Genomic DNA, 16,893 nt, shown 5'->3' with positions numbered 1-16,893 from the left:
ATTCTCGTAGGGAACGTGAATAATTCTTTCAGACATGGCTCATGATGACAGGGACCACTCTCATTTCACCCTCAGAGGCAGACAAGAGGAGTGCAAAGGACTCAGGTGTCGTCCCTGCTGACTGAAGAGGACTCCCATTTCCCCTCGAACCCAAAGACACAGCAAAAGTAGCTTTCTCTTTGAAGAGCACACAACTTTTTCAAAATACACAGCTAAAACGGTCCCGCTTTAACTGCTAAAGCACTTAAAACTGAAAAACATGTCTAGCATTCAAAGCACGGACAGTTTTAGCTGTGTATTTTCAAAAAGTTTTCTCTACCGGCCATAGCTCATGAAGTCAAAACGAGTGAGCTGTGTCCCCTTGATTTGAGCATTCTTTTAGTAAGAAAGGATTAAGTTCAATTTGAATTTTGGAAAACTGCTTCTCATCTTGTCAATCAGCTGTCAGTTTTGTGTGTTAATTTCTAGGAGAGGTAATAGAGTCAATCCAAAACCAAAGGTGTATTCAAGTCCAGATTGACAAGTCAAACCAAGAAAGCAGGCACTGAGCTGGCAGAGGGATCTTTTCCCAGTGGGCGTTAAGGCCCACATAAATCCCTGTGAAGGAATCGGGAATCAGAGACAGAAAGGGACTCGCCTAAGGCTTGTCACATGAAAGTGCCTGGCAGACTGACTGGCAGAGGGCTGGAAATCAAATCCAAATCTTCGGACGTGTAATTTCACAGGGGGCACCGCCTTCCCCAGGCCCAATGTGACACTTCAATGGCTTAACGAGGGCTTGACGGGATGGATGTCAACATGAAAAGACATTCGATTCCATCGGACCTGTCTTTGGCCCTTTGTCTCTAAGGAGAATGTGCCTGGTTCTAATTCTCACTTTGCTTCTCACCTGAGAGATGTGACCTCAGTGGTCAAGGGAAATGAGCTGGTTTCAGTCACCAACCTCTCACTCATCACCAAGAAAATTTCCTTCAACCATATATGGATTGTGTTTTCAGGAGTGCTTTGCTTCATCCACAGTCGTGAGTAACATGCTAAAAGAGGAAATAAGATTTGCTGCTCAGGAATGGAGACAGAAATACAGACACACACACACAGACACACACACACACACACAAATGACACAAAAATCACCCAAACACAGGCCGCACACACAACTGCTCGTGTTCAGCAAAATACTTAGTGGTATGAGGTGGGCTTTGAAGCCGTCCATGCTCCAAAGGAAGACACACCTTTTGCTATTTCACCCGTCTATTCTCGTAGGGAATGTGAATAATTCTTTCAGACATGGCTCATGATGACAGGGACCACTCTCATTTCACCCTCAGAGGCAGACAAGAGGACTGCAAAGGACTCAGGTTTCGTCCCTGCTGACTGAAGAGGACTCCCATTTCCCCTCAAACCCAAAGACACAGCAAAAGTAGCTTTCTCTTTGAAGAGCACACAACTTTTTCAAAATACACAGCTAAAACGGTCCCCGCTTTAAGTGCTTTAGCACTTAAAGCGGGGGCCGTTTTAGCTGTGTATTCTGAAAAACATGTCTAGCATTCAAAGCACGGACAGTTTTAGCTGTGTATTTTCAAAAAGTTGTCTCTACCTGCCATAGCTCATGAAGTCAAAACGAGTGAGCTGTGTCCCCTTGATTTGAGCATTCTTTTAGTAAGAAAGGATTAAGTTCAATTTGAATTTTGGAAAACTGCTTCTCATCTTGTCAATCAGCTGTCAGTTTTGTGTGTTAATTTCTAGGAGAGGTAATAGAGTCAATCCAAAACTAAAGGTGTATTCAAGTCCAGATTGACAAGTCAAACCAAGAAACAGGCACTGAGGTGGCAGAGGGATCTTTTCCCAGTGGGCGTTAAGGCCCACATAAATCCCTGTGAAGGAATCGGGAATCAGAGACAGAAAGGGACTCGCCTAAGGCTTGTCACATGAAAGTGCCTGGCAGACTGACTGGCAGAGGGCTGGAAATCAAATCCAAATCTTCGGACGTGTAATTTCACAGGGTGCACCGCCTCCCCCAGGCCCAATGTGACACTTCAATGGCTTAACGAGGGCTTGACGGGATGGATGTCAACATGAAAAGACATTCGATTCCATCGGACCTGTCTTTGGCCCGTTGTCTCTAAGGAGAATGTGCCTGGTTCAAATTCTCACTTTGCTTCTCACCTGAGAGATGTGACCTCAGTGGTCAATGGGAAATGAGCTGGTTTCAGTCACCAACCTCTCACTCATCGCCAAGAAAATTTCCTTCAACCATACATGGATTGTGTTTTCAGGAGTGCTGGGCTTCATCCACAGTTGTGAGTAACATGCTAAAAGAGGAAAAAAGATTTGCTGCTCAGGAATGGAGACAGAAATACAGACACACACACACACAGACACACACACACACAAACACACACAAACACACATGACACAAAAATCACCCAAAGACAGGCCGCACACACAACTGCTCGTGTTCAGCAAAATACGTAGTGGTATGAGGTGGGCTTTGAACCCGTCCATGCTCCAAAGGAAGACACACCTTTTGCTATTTCACCCGTCTATTCTCGTAGGGAATGTGAATAATTCTTTCAGACATGGCTCATGATGACAGGGACCACTCTCATTTCACCCTCAGAGGCAGACAAGAGGACTGCAAAGGACTCAGGTGTCGTCCCTGCTGACTGAAGAGGACTCCCATTTCCCCTCGAACCCAAAGACACAGCAAAAGTAGCTTTCTCTTTGAAGAGCACACAACTTTTTCAAAATACACAGCTAAAACGGTCCCCGCTTTAAGTGGTTTAGCACTTAAAGTGGGGACCGTTTTAGCTGTGTATTCTGAAAAACATGTCTAGCATTCAAAGCACGGACAGTTTTAGCTGTGTATTTTCAAAAAGTTGTCTCTATCTGCCGTAGCTCATGAAGTCAAAACGAGTGAGCTGTGTCCCCTTGATTTGAGCATTCTTTTAGTAAGAAAGGATGAAGTTCAATTTGAATTTTGGAAAACTGCTTCTCATCTTCTCAATCAGTTGTCAATTTTGTGTGTTAATTTCTAGGAGAGGTAATAGAGTCAATCCAAAACCAAAGGTGTATTCAAGTCCAGATTGACAAGTCAAACCAAGAAAGCAGGCACTGAGCTGGCAGAGGGATCTTTTCCCAATGGGCGTTAAGGCCCACATAAATCCCTGTGAAGGAAACGGGAATCAGAGACAGAAAGGGACTCGCCTAAGGCTTGTCACATGAAAGTGCCTGGCAGACTGACTGGCAGAGGGCTGGAAATCAAATCCAAATCTTCGGACGTGTAATTTCACAGGGTGCACCGCCTCCCCCAGGCCCAATGTGACACTTCAATGGCTTAACGAGGGCTTGACGGGATGGATGTCAACATGAAAAGACATTCGATTCCATCGGACCTGTCTTTGGCCCATTGTCTCTAAGGAGAATGTGCCTGGTTCAAATTCTCACTTTGCTTCTCACCTGAGAGATGTGACCTCAGTGGTCATTGGGAAATGAGCTGGTTTCAGTCACCAACCTCTCACTCATCACCAAGAAAATTTCCTTCAACCATACATTGATTGTGTTTTCAGGAGTGCTGGGCTTCATCCACAGTTGTGAGTAACATGCTAAAAGAGGAAAAAAGATTTGCTGCTCAGGAATGGAGACAGAAATACAGACACACACACACAGACACACACACACACACACACACACACACACACATGACACAAAAATCACCCAAACTCAGGCCGCACACACAACTGCTCGTGTTCAGCAAAATACTTAGTGGTATGAGGTGGGCTTTGAACCCGTCCATGCTCCAAAGGAAGACACACCTTTTGCTATTTCACCCGTCTGTTCTCATAGGGAATGTGAATAATTCTTTCAGACGTGGCTCATGATGACAGGGAACACTCTCATTTCACCCTCAGAGGCAGACAAGAGGACTGCAAAGGACTCAGGTGTCATCCCTGCTGACTGAAGAGGACTCCCATTTCCCCTCGAACCCAAAGACACAGCAAAAGTAGCTTTCTCTTCGAAGAGCACACAACTTTTTCAAAATACACAGCTAAAACGGTCCCCGCTTTAAGTGGTTTAGCACTTAAAGCGGGGACCGTTTTAGCTGTGTATTCTGAAAAACATGTCTAGCATTCAAAGCACGGACAGTTTTAGCTGTGTATTTTCAAAAAGTTGTCTCTACCTGCCATAGCTCATGAAGTCAAAACGAGTGAGCTGTGTCCCCTTGATTTGAGCATTCTTTTAGTAAGAAAGGATGAAGTTCAATTTGAATTTTGGAAAACTGCTTCTCATCTTGTCAATCAGCTGTCAGTTTTGTGTGTTAATTTCTAGGAGAGGTAATAGAGTCAATCCAAAACCAAAGGTGTATTCAAGTCCAGATTGACAAGTCAAACCAAGAAAGCAGGCACTGAGCTGGCAGAGGGATCTTTTCCCAGTGGGCGTTAAGGCCCACATAAATCCCTGTGAAGGAATCGGGAATCAGAGACAGAAAGGGACTCCCCTAAGGCTTGTCACATGAAAGTGCCTGGCAGACTGACTGGCAGAGGGCTGGAAATCAAATCCAAATCTTCGGACGTGTAATTTCACAGGGTGCACCGCCTCCCCCAGGCCCAATGTGACACTTCAATGGCTTAACGAGGGCTTGACGGGATGGATGTCAACATGAAAAGACATTCGATTCCATCGGACCTGTCTTTGGCCCATTGTCTCTAAGGAGAATGTGCCTGGTTCAAATTCTCACTTTGCTTCTCACCTGAGAGATGTGACCTCAGTGGTCAATGGGAAATGAGCTGGTTTCAGTCACCAACGTCTCACTCATCACCAAGAAAATTTCCTTCAACCATACATGGATTGTGTTTTCAGGAGTGCTGGGCTTCATCCACAGTTGTGAGTAACATGCTAAAAGAGGAAAAAAGACTTGCTGCTCAGGAATGGAGACAGAAATACAGACACACACACACAGACACACAGACACAAACACACACACACACACACACACACATACAAACATCACACAAAAATCACCCAAACACAGACCGCACACACAACTGCTCGTGTTCAGCAAAATACTTACTGGTATGAGGTGGGCTTTGAACCCGTCCATGCTCCAAAGGAAGACACACCTCTTGATATTTCACCCGTCTATTCTCGTAGGGAATGTGAATAATTCTTTCAGACATGGCTCATGATGACAGGGACCAATCTCATTTCACCCTCAGAGGCTGACAAGAGGTCTGCAAAGGACTCAGGTGTCGTCCCTGCTGACTGAAGAGGACTCCCATTTCCCCTCGAACCCAAAGACACAGAAAAAGTAGCTTTCTCTTTGAAGTGCACACAACTTTTTCAAAATACACAGCTAAAACGGTCCCCGCTTTAAGTGATTTAGCACTTAAAGCGGGGACCGTTTTAGCTGTGTATTCTGAAAAACATGTCTAGCATTCGAAGCACGGACAGTTTTAGCTGTGTATTTTCAAAAAGTTGTCTCTACCTGCCATAGCTCATGAAGTCAAAACGAGTGAGCTGTGTCCCCTTGATTTGAGCATTCTTTTAGTAAGAAAGGATTAAGTTCAATTTGAATTTTGGAAAACTGCTTCTCATCTTGTCAATCAGCTGTCAGTTTTGTGTGTTAATTTCTAGGAGAGGTAATAGAGTCAATCCAAAACCAAAGGTGTATTCAAGTCCAGATTGACAAGTCAAACCAAGAAAGCAGGCACTGAGCTGGCAGAGGGATCTTTTCCCAGTGGGCGTTAAGGCCCACATAAATCCCTGTGAAGGAATCGGGAATCAGAGACAGAAAGGGACTCGCCTAAGGCTTGTCACATGAAAGTGCCTGGCAGACTGACTGGCAGAGGGCTGGAAATCAAATCCAAATCTTCGGACGTGTAATTTCACAGGGGGCACCGCCTTCCCCAGGCCCAATGTGACACTTCAATTTCTTAACGAGGGCTTGACGGGATGGATGTCAACATGAAAAGACATTCGATTCCATCGGACCTGTCTTTGGCCCTTTGTCTCTAAGGAGAATGTACCTGGTTCAAATTCTCACTTTGCTTCTCACCTGAGAGATGTGACCTCAGTGGTCAATGGGAAATGAGCTGGTTTCAGTCACAAACCTCTCACTCATCACCAAGAAAATTTCCTTCAACCATACATGGATTGTGTTTTCAGGAGTGCTTTGCTTCATCCACAGTCGTGATTAACATGCTAAAAGAGGAAATAAGATTTGCTGCTCAGGAATGGAGACAGAAATACAGACACACACACACAGACACACACACACACACACACAAACACACACACACACACAAACATCACACAAAAATCACCCAAACACAGGCCGCACACACAACTGCTTGTGTTCAGCAAAATACTTAGTGATATGAGGTGGGCTTTGAACCTGTCCATGCTCCAAAGGAAGACACACCTTTTGCTATTTCACCGTCTATTCTCGTAGGGAATGTGAATAATTCTTTCAGACATGGCTCATGATGACAGGGACCACTCTCATTTCACACTCAGAGGCAGACAGGAGGACTGCAAAGGACTCAGGTGTCGTCCCTGCTGACTGAATAGGACTCCCATTTCCCCTCGAACCCAAAGACACAGCAAAAGTAGCTTTCTCTTTGAAGAGCACACAACTTTTTCAAAATACACAGCTAAAACGGTCCCCGCTTTAAGTGTTTAACACTTAAAGGGGAGACCGTTTTAGCTGGGTATTCTGAAAAACATGTCTAGCATTCAAAGCACGGAAAGATTTGGCTGTGTATTTTCAAAAATTGTCTCTACCTGCCATAGCTCATGAAGTAAAAACGAGTGAGCTGAGTCCCTTTGATTTGAGCATTCTTTTAGTAAGAAAGGATTAAGTTCAATTTGAATTTTGGAAAACTGCTTCTCATCTTGTCAATCAGCTGTCAGTTTTGTGTGTTAATTTCTAGGAGAGGTAATAGAGTCAATCCAAAACCAAAGGTGTATTCAAGTCCAGATTGACAAGTCAAACCAAGAAAGCAGGCACTGAGCTGGCAGAGGGATCTTTTCCCAGTGGGCGTTAAGGCCCACATAAATCCCTGTGAAGGAATCGGGAATCAGAGACAGAAAGGGACTCGCCTAAGGCTTGTCACATGAAAGTGCCTGGCAGACTGACTGGCAGAGGGCTGGAAATCAAATCCAAATCTTCGGACGTGTAATTTCACAGGGTGCACCACCTCCCCCAGGCCCAATGTGACACTTCAATGGCTTAACGAGGGCTTGACGGGATGGATGTCAACATGAAAAGACATTCGATTCCATCGGACCTGTCTTTGGCCCATTGTCTCTAAGGAGAATGTGCCTGGTTCAAATTCTCACTTTGCTTCTCACCTGAGAGATGTGACCTCAGTGGTCAATGGGAAATGATCTGGTTTCAGTCACCAACCTCTCACTCATCACCAAGAAAATTTCCTTCAACCATACATGGATTGTGTTTTCAGGAGTGCTGGGCTTCATCCACAGTTGTGAGTAACATGCTAAAAGAGGAAAAAAGATTTGCTGCTCAGGAATGGAGACAGAAATACAGACACACACACACAGACACACACACACACACACACACACACACACACACATGACACAAAAATCACCCAAACACAGGCCGCACACATAACTGCTCGTGATCAGCAAAATACTTAGTGGTATGAGGTCGGCTTTGAACCCGTCCATGCTCCAAAGGAAGACACACCTTTTGCTATTTCACCCGTCTATTCTCGTAGGGAATGTGAATAATTCTTTCAGACGTGGCTCATGATGACAGGGACCACTCTCATTTAACCCTCAGAGGCAGACAAGAGGACTGCAAAGGACTCAGCTGTCGTCCCTGCTGAATGAAGAGAACTCCCATTTCCCCTCGAACCCAACGACACAGCAAAAGTAGCTTTCTGTTTGAAGAGCACACACCTTTTTCAAAATAGACAGCTAAAACGGTCCCCGCTTTAGCTGTGTATTCTGAAAAACATGTCTAGCATTCAAAGCACGGACAGTTTTAGCTGTGTATTTTCAAAAAGTTGTCTCTACCTGCCATAGCTCATGAAGTCAAAACGAGTGAGCTCTGTCCCCTTGATATGAGCATTCTTTTAGTAAGAAAGGATTAAGTTCAATTTGAATTTTGGAAAACTGCTTCTCATCTTGTCAATCAGCTGTCAGTTTTGTGTGTTAATTTCTCGGAAAGGTAATAGAGTCAATCCAAAACCAAAGGTGTATTCAAGTCCAGATTGACAAGTCAAACCAAGAAAGCAGGCTCTGAGAAGGCAAAGGGATCTTTTCCCAGAGGGCGTTAAGGCCCACATAAATCCCTGTGAAGGAATCGGGAATCAGAGACAGAAAGGGACTCGCCTAAGGCTTGTCACATGAAAGTGCCTGGCAGACTGACTGGCAGAGGGCTGGAAATCAAATGCAAATCTTCGGACGTGTAATTTCACAGGGTGTACCGCCTCCCCCAGGCACAATGTGGCATTTCAATGGCTTAACGAGGGCTTGACGGGATGGATGTCAACATGAAAAGACATTCGATTCCATCGGACCTGTCTTTGGCCCATTGTCTCTAAGGAGAATGTGCCTGGTTCAAATTCTCACTTTGCTTCTCACCTGAGAGATGTGACCTCAGTGGTCAATGGGAAATGAGCTGGTTTCAGTCACCAACCTCTCACTCATCACCAAGAAAATTTCCTTCAACCATACATGGATTGTGTTTTCAGGAGTGCTGGGCTTCATCCACATTTGTGAGTAACATGCTAAAAGAGGAAAAAAGATTTGCTGCTCAGGAATGGAGACAGAAATACAGACACACAGACACACACACAAACACACACACACACACACACGACACAAAAATCACCCAAACACAGGCCGCACACACAACTGCTCGTGTTCAGCAAAATACTTAGTGGTATGAGGTGGGCTTTGAACCCGTCCATGCTCCAAAAGAAGACACACCTTTTGCTATTTCACCCGTCTATTCTCGTAGGGAATGTGAATAATTCTTTAAGACAGGGCTCATGATGACAGGGACCACTCTCATTTCACCCTCAGAGGCAGACAGGAGGACTGCAAAGGACTCAGGTGTCGTCCCTGCTGACTGAAGAGGACTCCCATTTCCCCTCGAACCCAAAGACACAGCAAAAGTAGCTTTCTCTTTGAAGAGCACACAACTTTTTCAAAATACACAGCTAAAACGGTCCCCAATTTAGCTGTGTATTCTGAAAAACATGTCTAACATTCAAAGCACGGGCAGCTTTAGCTGTGTATTTTCAAAAAGTTGTCTCTACCTGCCATAGCTCATGAAGCCAAAACGAGTGAGCTGTGTCCCCTTGATTTGAGCATTCCTTTAGTAAGAAAGGATTAAGTTCCATTTGAATTTTGGAAAACTGCTTCTCATCTTGTCAATCAGCTGTCAGTTTTGTGTGTTAATTTCTAGGAGAGCTAATAGAGTCAATCCAAAACCAAAGGTGTATTCAAGTCAAGATTGACAAGTCAAACCAAGAAAGCAGGCAATGAGCTGGCAGAGGGATCTTTTCCCAGTGGGCGTTAAGGCCCACATAAATCCCTGTGAAGGAATCGGGAATCAGAGACAGAAAGGGACTCGCCTAAGGCTTGTCACATGAAAGTGCCTGGCAGACTGACTGGCAGAGGGCTGGAAATCAAATCCAAATCTTCGGACGTGTAATTTCACAGGGTGCACCGCCTCCCCCAGGCCCAATGTGACACTTCAATGGCTTAACGAGGGCTTGACGGGATGGATGTCAACATGAAAAGACATTCGATTCCATCGGACCTGTCTTTGGCCCATTGTCTCTAAGGAGAATGTGCCTGGTTCAAATTCTCACTTTGCTTCTCACCTGAGAGGTGTGACCTCAGTGGTCAATGGGAAATGAGCTGGTTTCAGTCACCAACCTCTCACTCATCACCAAGAAAATTTCCTTCAACCATACATGGATTGTGTTTTCAGGAGTGCTGGGCTTCATCCACAGTTGTGAGTAACATGCTAAAAGAGGAAAAAAGATTTGCTGCTCAGGAATGGAGACAGAAATACAGACACACACACACAGACACACAGACACACACACACACAAACACACACACACACACGCACATGACACAAAAATCACCCAAACACAGGCCGCACACACAACTGCTCGTGTTCATCAAAATACTTAGTGGTATGAGGTGGGCTTTGAACCCGTCCATGCTCCAAAGGAAGACACACCTTTTGCTATTTCACCCGTCTATTCTCGTAGGGAATGTGAATAATTCTTTCAGACATGGCTCATGATGACAGGGACCACTCTCATTTCACCCTCAGAGGCAGACAAGAGGACTGCAAAGGACTCAGGTGTCGTCCCTGCTGACTGAAGAGGACTCCGATTTCCCCTCGAACCCAAAGACACAGCAAAAGTAGCTTTCTCTTTGAAGAGCACACAAATTTTTCAAAATACACAGCTAAAACGGTCCCCGCTTTAAGTGCTTTAGCACTTAAAGCGGGGACCGTTTTAGCTGTGTATTCTGAAAAACTTGTCTAGCATTCAAAGCACGGACAGTTTTAGCTGTGTATTTTCAAAAATTTGTCTCTACCTGCCATAGCTCATGAAGTCAAAACGAGTGAGCTGTGTTCCCTTGATTTGAGCATTCTTTTAGTAAGAAAGGATGAAGTTCAATTTGAATTTTGGAAAACTGCTTCTCATCTTGTCAATCAGCTGTCAGTTTTGTGTGTTAATTTCTAGGAGAGGTAATAGAGTCAATCCAAAACCAAAGGTGTATTCAAGTCAAGATTGACAAGTCAAACCAAGAAAGCAGGCACTGAGCTGGCAGAGGGATCTTTTCCCAGTGGGCGTTAAGGCCCACATAAATCCCTGTGAAGGAATCGGGAATCAGAGACAGAAAGGGACTCGCCTAAGGCTTGTCACATGAAAGTGCCTGGCAGACTGACGGGCAGAGGGCTGGAAATCAAATCCAAATCTTCGGACGTGTAATTTCACAGGGTGCACCGCCTCCCCCAGGCCCAATGTGACACTTCAATGGCTTAACGAGGGCTTGAGGGGATGGATGTCAACATGAAAAGACATTCGATTCCATCGGACCTGTCTTTGGCCCATTGTCTCTAAGGAGAATGTGCCTGGTTCAAATTCTCACTTTGCTTCTCACCTGAGAGATGTGACCTCAGTGGTCAATGGGAAATGAGCTGGTTTCAGTCACCAACCTCTCACTCATCACCAAGAAAATTTCCTTCAACCATACATGGATTGTGTTTTCAGGAGTGCTGGGCTTCATCCACAGTTGTGAGTAACATGCTAAAAGAGGAAAAAAGATTTGCTGCTCAGGAATGGAGACAGAAATACAGACACACACACACACAGACACACACACACACACACACACACAAACACACAGGACACAAAAATCACCCAAACACAGGCCGCACACACAACTGCTCGTGTTCAGCAAAATACTTAGTGGTATGAGGTTGGCTTTGAACCCGTCCATGCTCCAAAGGAAGACACACCTTTTGCTGTTTCACCCGTCTATTCTCGTAGGGAATGTGAATAATTCTTTCAGACATGGCTCATGATGACAGGGACCACTCTCATTTCACCCTCAGAGGCAGACAAGAGGACTGCAAAGGACTCAGGTGTCGTCCCTGCTGACTGAAGAGGACTCCCATTTCCCCTCGAACCCAAAGACACAGCAAAATTAGCTGTCTCTTTGAAGAGAACACAACTTTTTCAAAATACACAGCTAAAACGGTCCCCGTTTTTAAGTGCTTTAGCACTTAAACCGGGGACCGTTTTAGCTGTGTATTCGGAAAAACATGTCTAGCATTCAAAGCACGGACAGTTTTAGCTGTGTATTTTCAAAAAGTTGTCTCTACCTGCCATAGCTCATGAAGTCAAAACGAGTGAGCTGTGTCCCGTTGATTTGAGCATTCCTTTAGTAAGAAAGGATTAAGTTCAATTTGAATTTTGGAAAACTGCTTCTCATCTTGTCAATCAGCTGTCAGTTTTGTGTGTTAATTTCTAGGAGAGGTAATAGAGTCAATCCAAAACCAAATGTGTATTCAAGTCCAGATTGACAAGTCAAACAAAGAAAGCAGGCACTGAGCTGGAAGAGGGATCTTTTCCCAGTGGGCGTTAAGGCCCACATAAATCCCTGTGAAGGAATCGGGAATCAGAGACAGAAAGGGACTCGCCTAAGGCTTGTCACATGAAAGTGCCTGGCAGACTGACTGGCAGAGGGCTGGAAATCAAATCCAAATCTTCGGACGTGTAATTTCACAGGGTGCACCGCCTCCCCCAGGCCCAATGTGACACTTCAATGGCTTAACGAGGGCTTGACGTGATGGATGTCAACATGAAAAGACATTCGATTCCATCGGACCTGTCTTTAGCCCATTGTCTCTAAGGAGAATGTGCCTGGTTCAAATTCTCACTTTGCTTCTCACCTGAGAGATGTGACATCAGTGTTCAATGGGAAATGAGCTGGGTTCAGTCACCAACCTCTCACTCATCACCAAGAAAATTTCCTTCAACCATACACGGATTGTGTTTTCAGGAGTGCTGGGCTTCATCCACAGTTGTGAGTAACATGCTAAAAGAGGAAAAAAGATTTGCTGCTCAGAAATAAAGACAGAAATACAGACACAGACACACAGACACACACACACACACACATACACGACACAAAAATCACCCAAACACAGGCCGCACACACAACAGCTCGTGTTCAGCAAAATACTTAGTGGTATGAGGTGGGCTTTGAACCCGTCCATGCTCCAAAGGAAGACACACCTTTTGCTATTTCACCCGTCTATTCTCGTAGAGAATGTGAATAATTCTTTCAGACATGGCTCATGATGACAGGGACCACTCTCATTTCACCCTCAGAGGCAGACAAGCGGACTGCAAAGGACTCAGGTGTCGTCCCTGCTGACAGAAGAGGACTCCCATTTCCCCTCTAACCCAAAGACACAGCAAAAGTAGCTTTCTCTTTGAAGAGCACACAACTTTTTCAAAATACACAGCTAAAACGGTCCCCGCTTTAAGTGCTTTAGCACTTAAAGCGGGGACCGTTTTAGCTGTGTATTCTGAAAAACATGTCTAGCATTCAAAGCACGGACAGTTTTAGCTGTGTATTTTCAAAAAGTTGTCTCTACCTGCCATAGCTCATGAAGTCAAAACGAGTGAGCTGTGTCCCCTTGATTTGAGCATTTTTTTAGTAAGAAAGGATTGAGTTCAATTTGAATTTTGGAAAACTGCTTCTCATCTTGTCAATCAGCTGTCCGTTTTGTGTGTTAATTTCTAGGAGAGGTAATAGAGACAATCCAAAACCAAAGGTGTATTCAAGTAAAGATTGACAAGTCAAACCAAGAAAGCAGGCACTGAGCTGGCAGAGGGATCTTTCCCCAGTGGGCGTTAAGGCCCACATAAATCCCTGTGAAGGAATCGGGAATCAGAGACAGAAAGGGACTCGCCTAAGGCTTGTCACATGAAAGTGCCTGGCAGACTGACTGGCAGAGGGCTGGAAATCAAATCCAAATCTTCGGACATGTAATTTCACAGGGTGCACCGCCTCCCCCAGGCCCAATGTGACACTTCAATGGCTTAACGAGGGCTTGACGGGATGGATGTCAACATGAAAAGACATTCGATTCCATCGGATCAGCCTTTGGCCCATTGTCTCTAAGGAGAATGTGCCTGGTTCAAATTCTCACTTTGCTTCTCACCTGAGAGATGTGACCTCAGTGGTCAATGGGAAATGAGCTGGTTTCAGTCACCAACCTCTCACTCATCGCCAAGAAAATTTCCTTCAACCATACATGGATTGTGTTTTCAGGAGTGCTGGGCTTCATCCACAGTTGTGAGTAACATGCTAAAAGAGGAAAAAAGATTTGCTGCTCAGGAATGGAGACAGAAATACAGACATACACACACAGACACACACACACACACACACACACAGACACACACACAGATGACACAAAAATCACCCAAACACAGGCCGCACACACAACTGCTCGTGTTCAGCAAAATTCTTAGTGGTATGAGGTGGGCTTTGAACCCGTCCATGCTCCAAAGGAAGACACACCTTTTGCTATTTCACCCGTCTATTCTCGTAGGGAATGTGAATAATTCTTTCAGACATGGCTCATGATGACAGGGACCACTCTCATTTAAGCCTCAGAGGCAGACAAGAGGACTGCAAAGGACTCAGGTGTCGTACCTGCTGACTGAATAGGACTCCCATTTCCCTTCGAACCCAAAGACACAGCAAAAGTAGCTTTCTCTTTGAAGAGCACACAACTTTTTCAAAATACACAGCTAAAACGGTCCCCGCTTTAAGTTCTTTATCTGTGTATTCTGAAAAACATGTCTAGCATTCAAAGCACGGACAGTTTTAGCTGTGTATTTTCAAAAAGTTGTCTCTACCTGCCATAGCTCATGAAGTCAAAACGAGTGAGCTGTGTCCCCTTTATTTGAGCATTCTTTTAGGAAGAAAGGATTAAGTTCAATTTGAATTTTGGAAAACTGCTTCTCATCTTGTCAATCAGCTGTCAGTTTTGTGTGTTAATTTCTAGGAGAGGTAATAGAGTCAATCCAAAACCAAAGGTGTATTCAAGTCCAAATTGACAAGTCAAACCGAGAAAGCAGGCACTGAGCTGGCAGAGGGATCTTTTCCCAGTTTGCGTTAAGACCCACATAAATCCCTGTGAAGGAATCGGGAATCAGAGACAGAAAGGGACTCGCCTAAGGCTTGTCACATGAAAGTGCCTGGCAGACTGACTGGCAAAGGGCTGGAAATCAAATCCAAATCTTCGGACATGTAATTTCACAGGGTGCACCGCCTCCCCCAGGCCCAATGTGACACTTCAATGGCTTAACGAGGGCTTGACGTGATGGTTGTCAACATGAAAAGACATTCGATTCCATCGGACCTGTCTTTCGCCCATTGTCTCTATGGAGAATGTGCCTGGTTCAAATTCTCACTTTGCTTCTCACCTGAGAGATGTGACCTCAGTGGTCAATGGGAAATGAGCTGGTTTCAGTCACCAACCTCTCACTCATCACCAAGAAAATTTCCTTCAACCATACATGGATTGTGTTTTCAGGAGTGCTGGGCTTCATCCACAGTTGTGAGTAAAATGCTAAAAGAGGAAAAAAGATTTGCTGCTCAGGAATGGAGACAGAAATACAGACACACACACACAGTCACACACACACACACACACACCCACACACATGACACAAAAATCACCCAAACACAGGCCGCACACACAACAGCTCGTGTTCAGCAAAATACTTAGTGGTATGAGGTGGGCTTTGAACCCGTCCATGCTCCAAAGGAAGACACACCTTTTGCTATTTCACCCGTCTATTCTCGTAGGGAATGTGAATAATTCTTTCAGACATGGCTCATGATGACAGGGACCACTCTCATTTCACCCTCAGAGGCAGACAAGAGGACTGCAAAGGACTCAGGTGTCGTCTGTGTTGACTGAAGAGGACTCCCATTTCCCCTCGAACACAAAGACACAGCAAAAGTAGCTTTCTCTTTGAAGAGCACACAACTTTTTCAAAATACACAGCTAAAACGGTCCCCGCTTTAAGTGCTTTAACTCTTAAAGCGGGGACCGTTTTAGCTGTGTATTCTGAAAAACATGTCTAGCATTCAAAGCACGGACAGTTTTAGCTGTGTATTTTCAAAAAGTTGACTCTACCTGCCAGAGCTCATGAAGTCAAAACGAGTGAGCTGTGTCCCCTTGATTTGAGCATTCTTTTAGTAAGAAAGGATTAAGTTCAATTTGAATTTTGGAAAACTGCTTCTCATCTTGTCAATCAGCTGTCAGTTTTGTGTGTTAATTTCTAGGAGAGGTAATAGAGTCAATCCAAAACCAAAGGTGTATTCAAGTCCAGATTGACAAGTCAAACCAAGAAAGCAGGCACTGAGCTGGCAGAGGGATCTTTTCCCAGTGGGCGTTAAGGCCCACATAAATCCCTGTGAAGGAATCGGGAATCAGAGACAGAAAGGGACTCGCCTAAGGCTTGTCACATGAAAGTGCCTGGCAGACTGACTGGCAGAGGGCTGGAAATCAAATCCAAATCTTCGAACGTGTAGTTTCACAGGGTGCACCGCCTCCCCCAGGCCCAATGTGACACTTCAATGGCTTAACGAGGGCTTGACGGGATGGATGTCAACATGAAAAGATATTCGATTCCATCGGACCTGTCTTTGGCCCATTGTCTCTAAGGAGAATGTGCCTGGTTCAAATTCTCACTTTGCTTCTCACCTGAGAGATGTGTCCTCAGTGGTCAATGGGAAATGAGCTGGATTCAGTCACCAACCTCTCACTCATCACCAAGAAAATTTCCTTCAACCATACATGGATTGTGTTTTCAGGAGTGCTGGGCTTCATCCACAGTTGTGAGTAACATGCTAAAAGAGGAATAAAGATTTGCTGCTCAGGAATGGAGACAGAAATACAGACACACACACACAGGCACACACACACACAAACACACACACACACACACAAACATGACACAAAAATCACCCAAACACAGGCCGCACACACAACTGCTCGTGTTCAGCAGAATACTTAGTGGTATGAGGTGGGCTTTGAACCCGTCCATGCTCCAAAGGAAGACACACATTTTGCTATTTCACCCGTCTATTCTCGTACGGAATGTGAATAATTCTTTCAGACATGGCTCATGATGACAGGGACCACTCTCATTTCACCCTCAGAGGCAGACAAGAGGACTGCAAAGGACTCAGGTGTCTACCCTGCTGACTGAAGAGGACTCCCATTTCCCCTCGAACCCAAAGACACAGCAAAAGTAGCTTTCTCTTTGAAGAGCACACAACTTTTTCAAAATA

The sequence above is a fragment of the Saimiri boliviensis genome, chromosome 5 (genome assembly GCF_048565385.1).
Source record: "Saimiri boliviensis isolate mSaiBol1 chromosome 5, mSaiBol1.pri, whole genome shotgun sequence".
Lineage (NCBI taxonomy): Eukaryota > Metazoa > Chordata > Mammalia > Primates > Cebidae > Saimiri > Saimiri boliviensis.
This window is presented reverse-complemented; position numbering follows the sequence as displayed.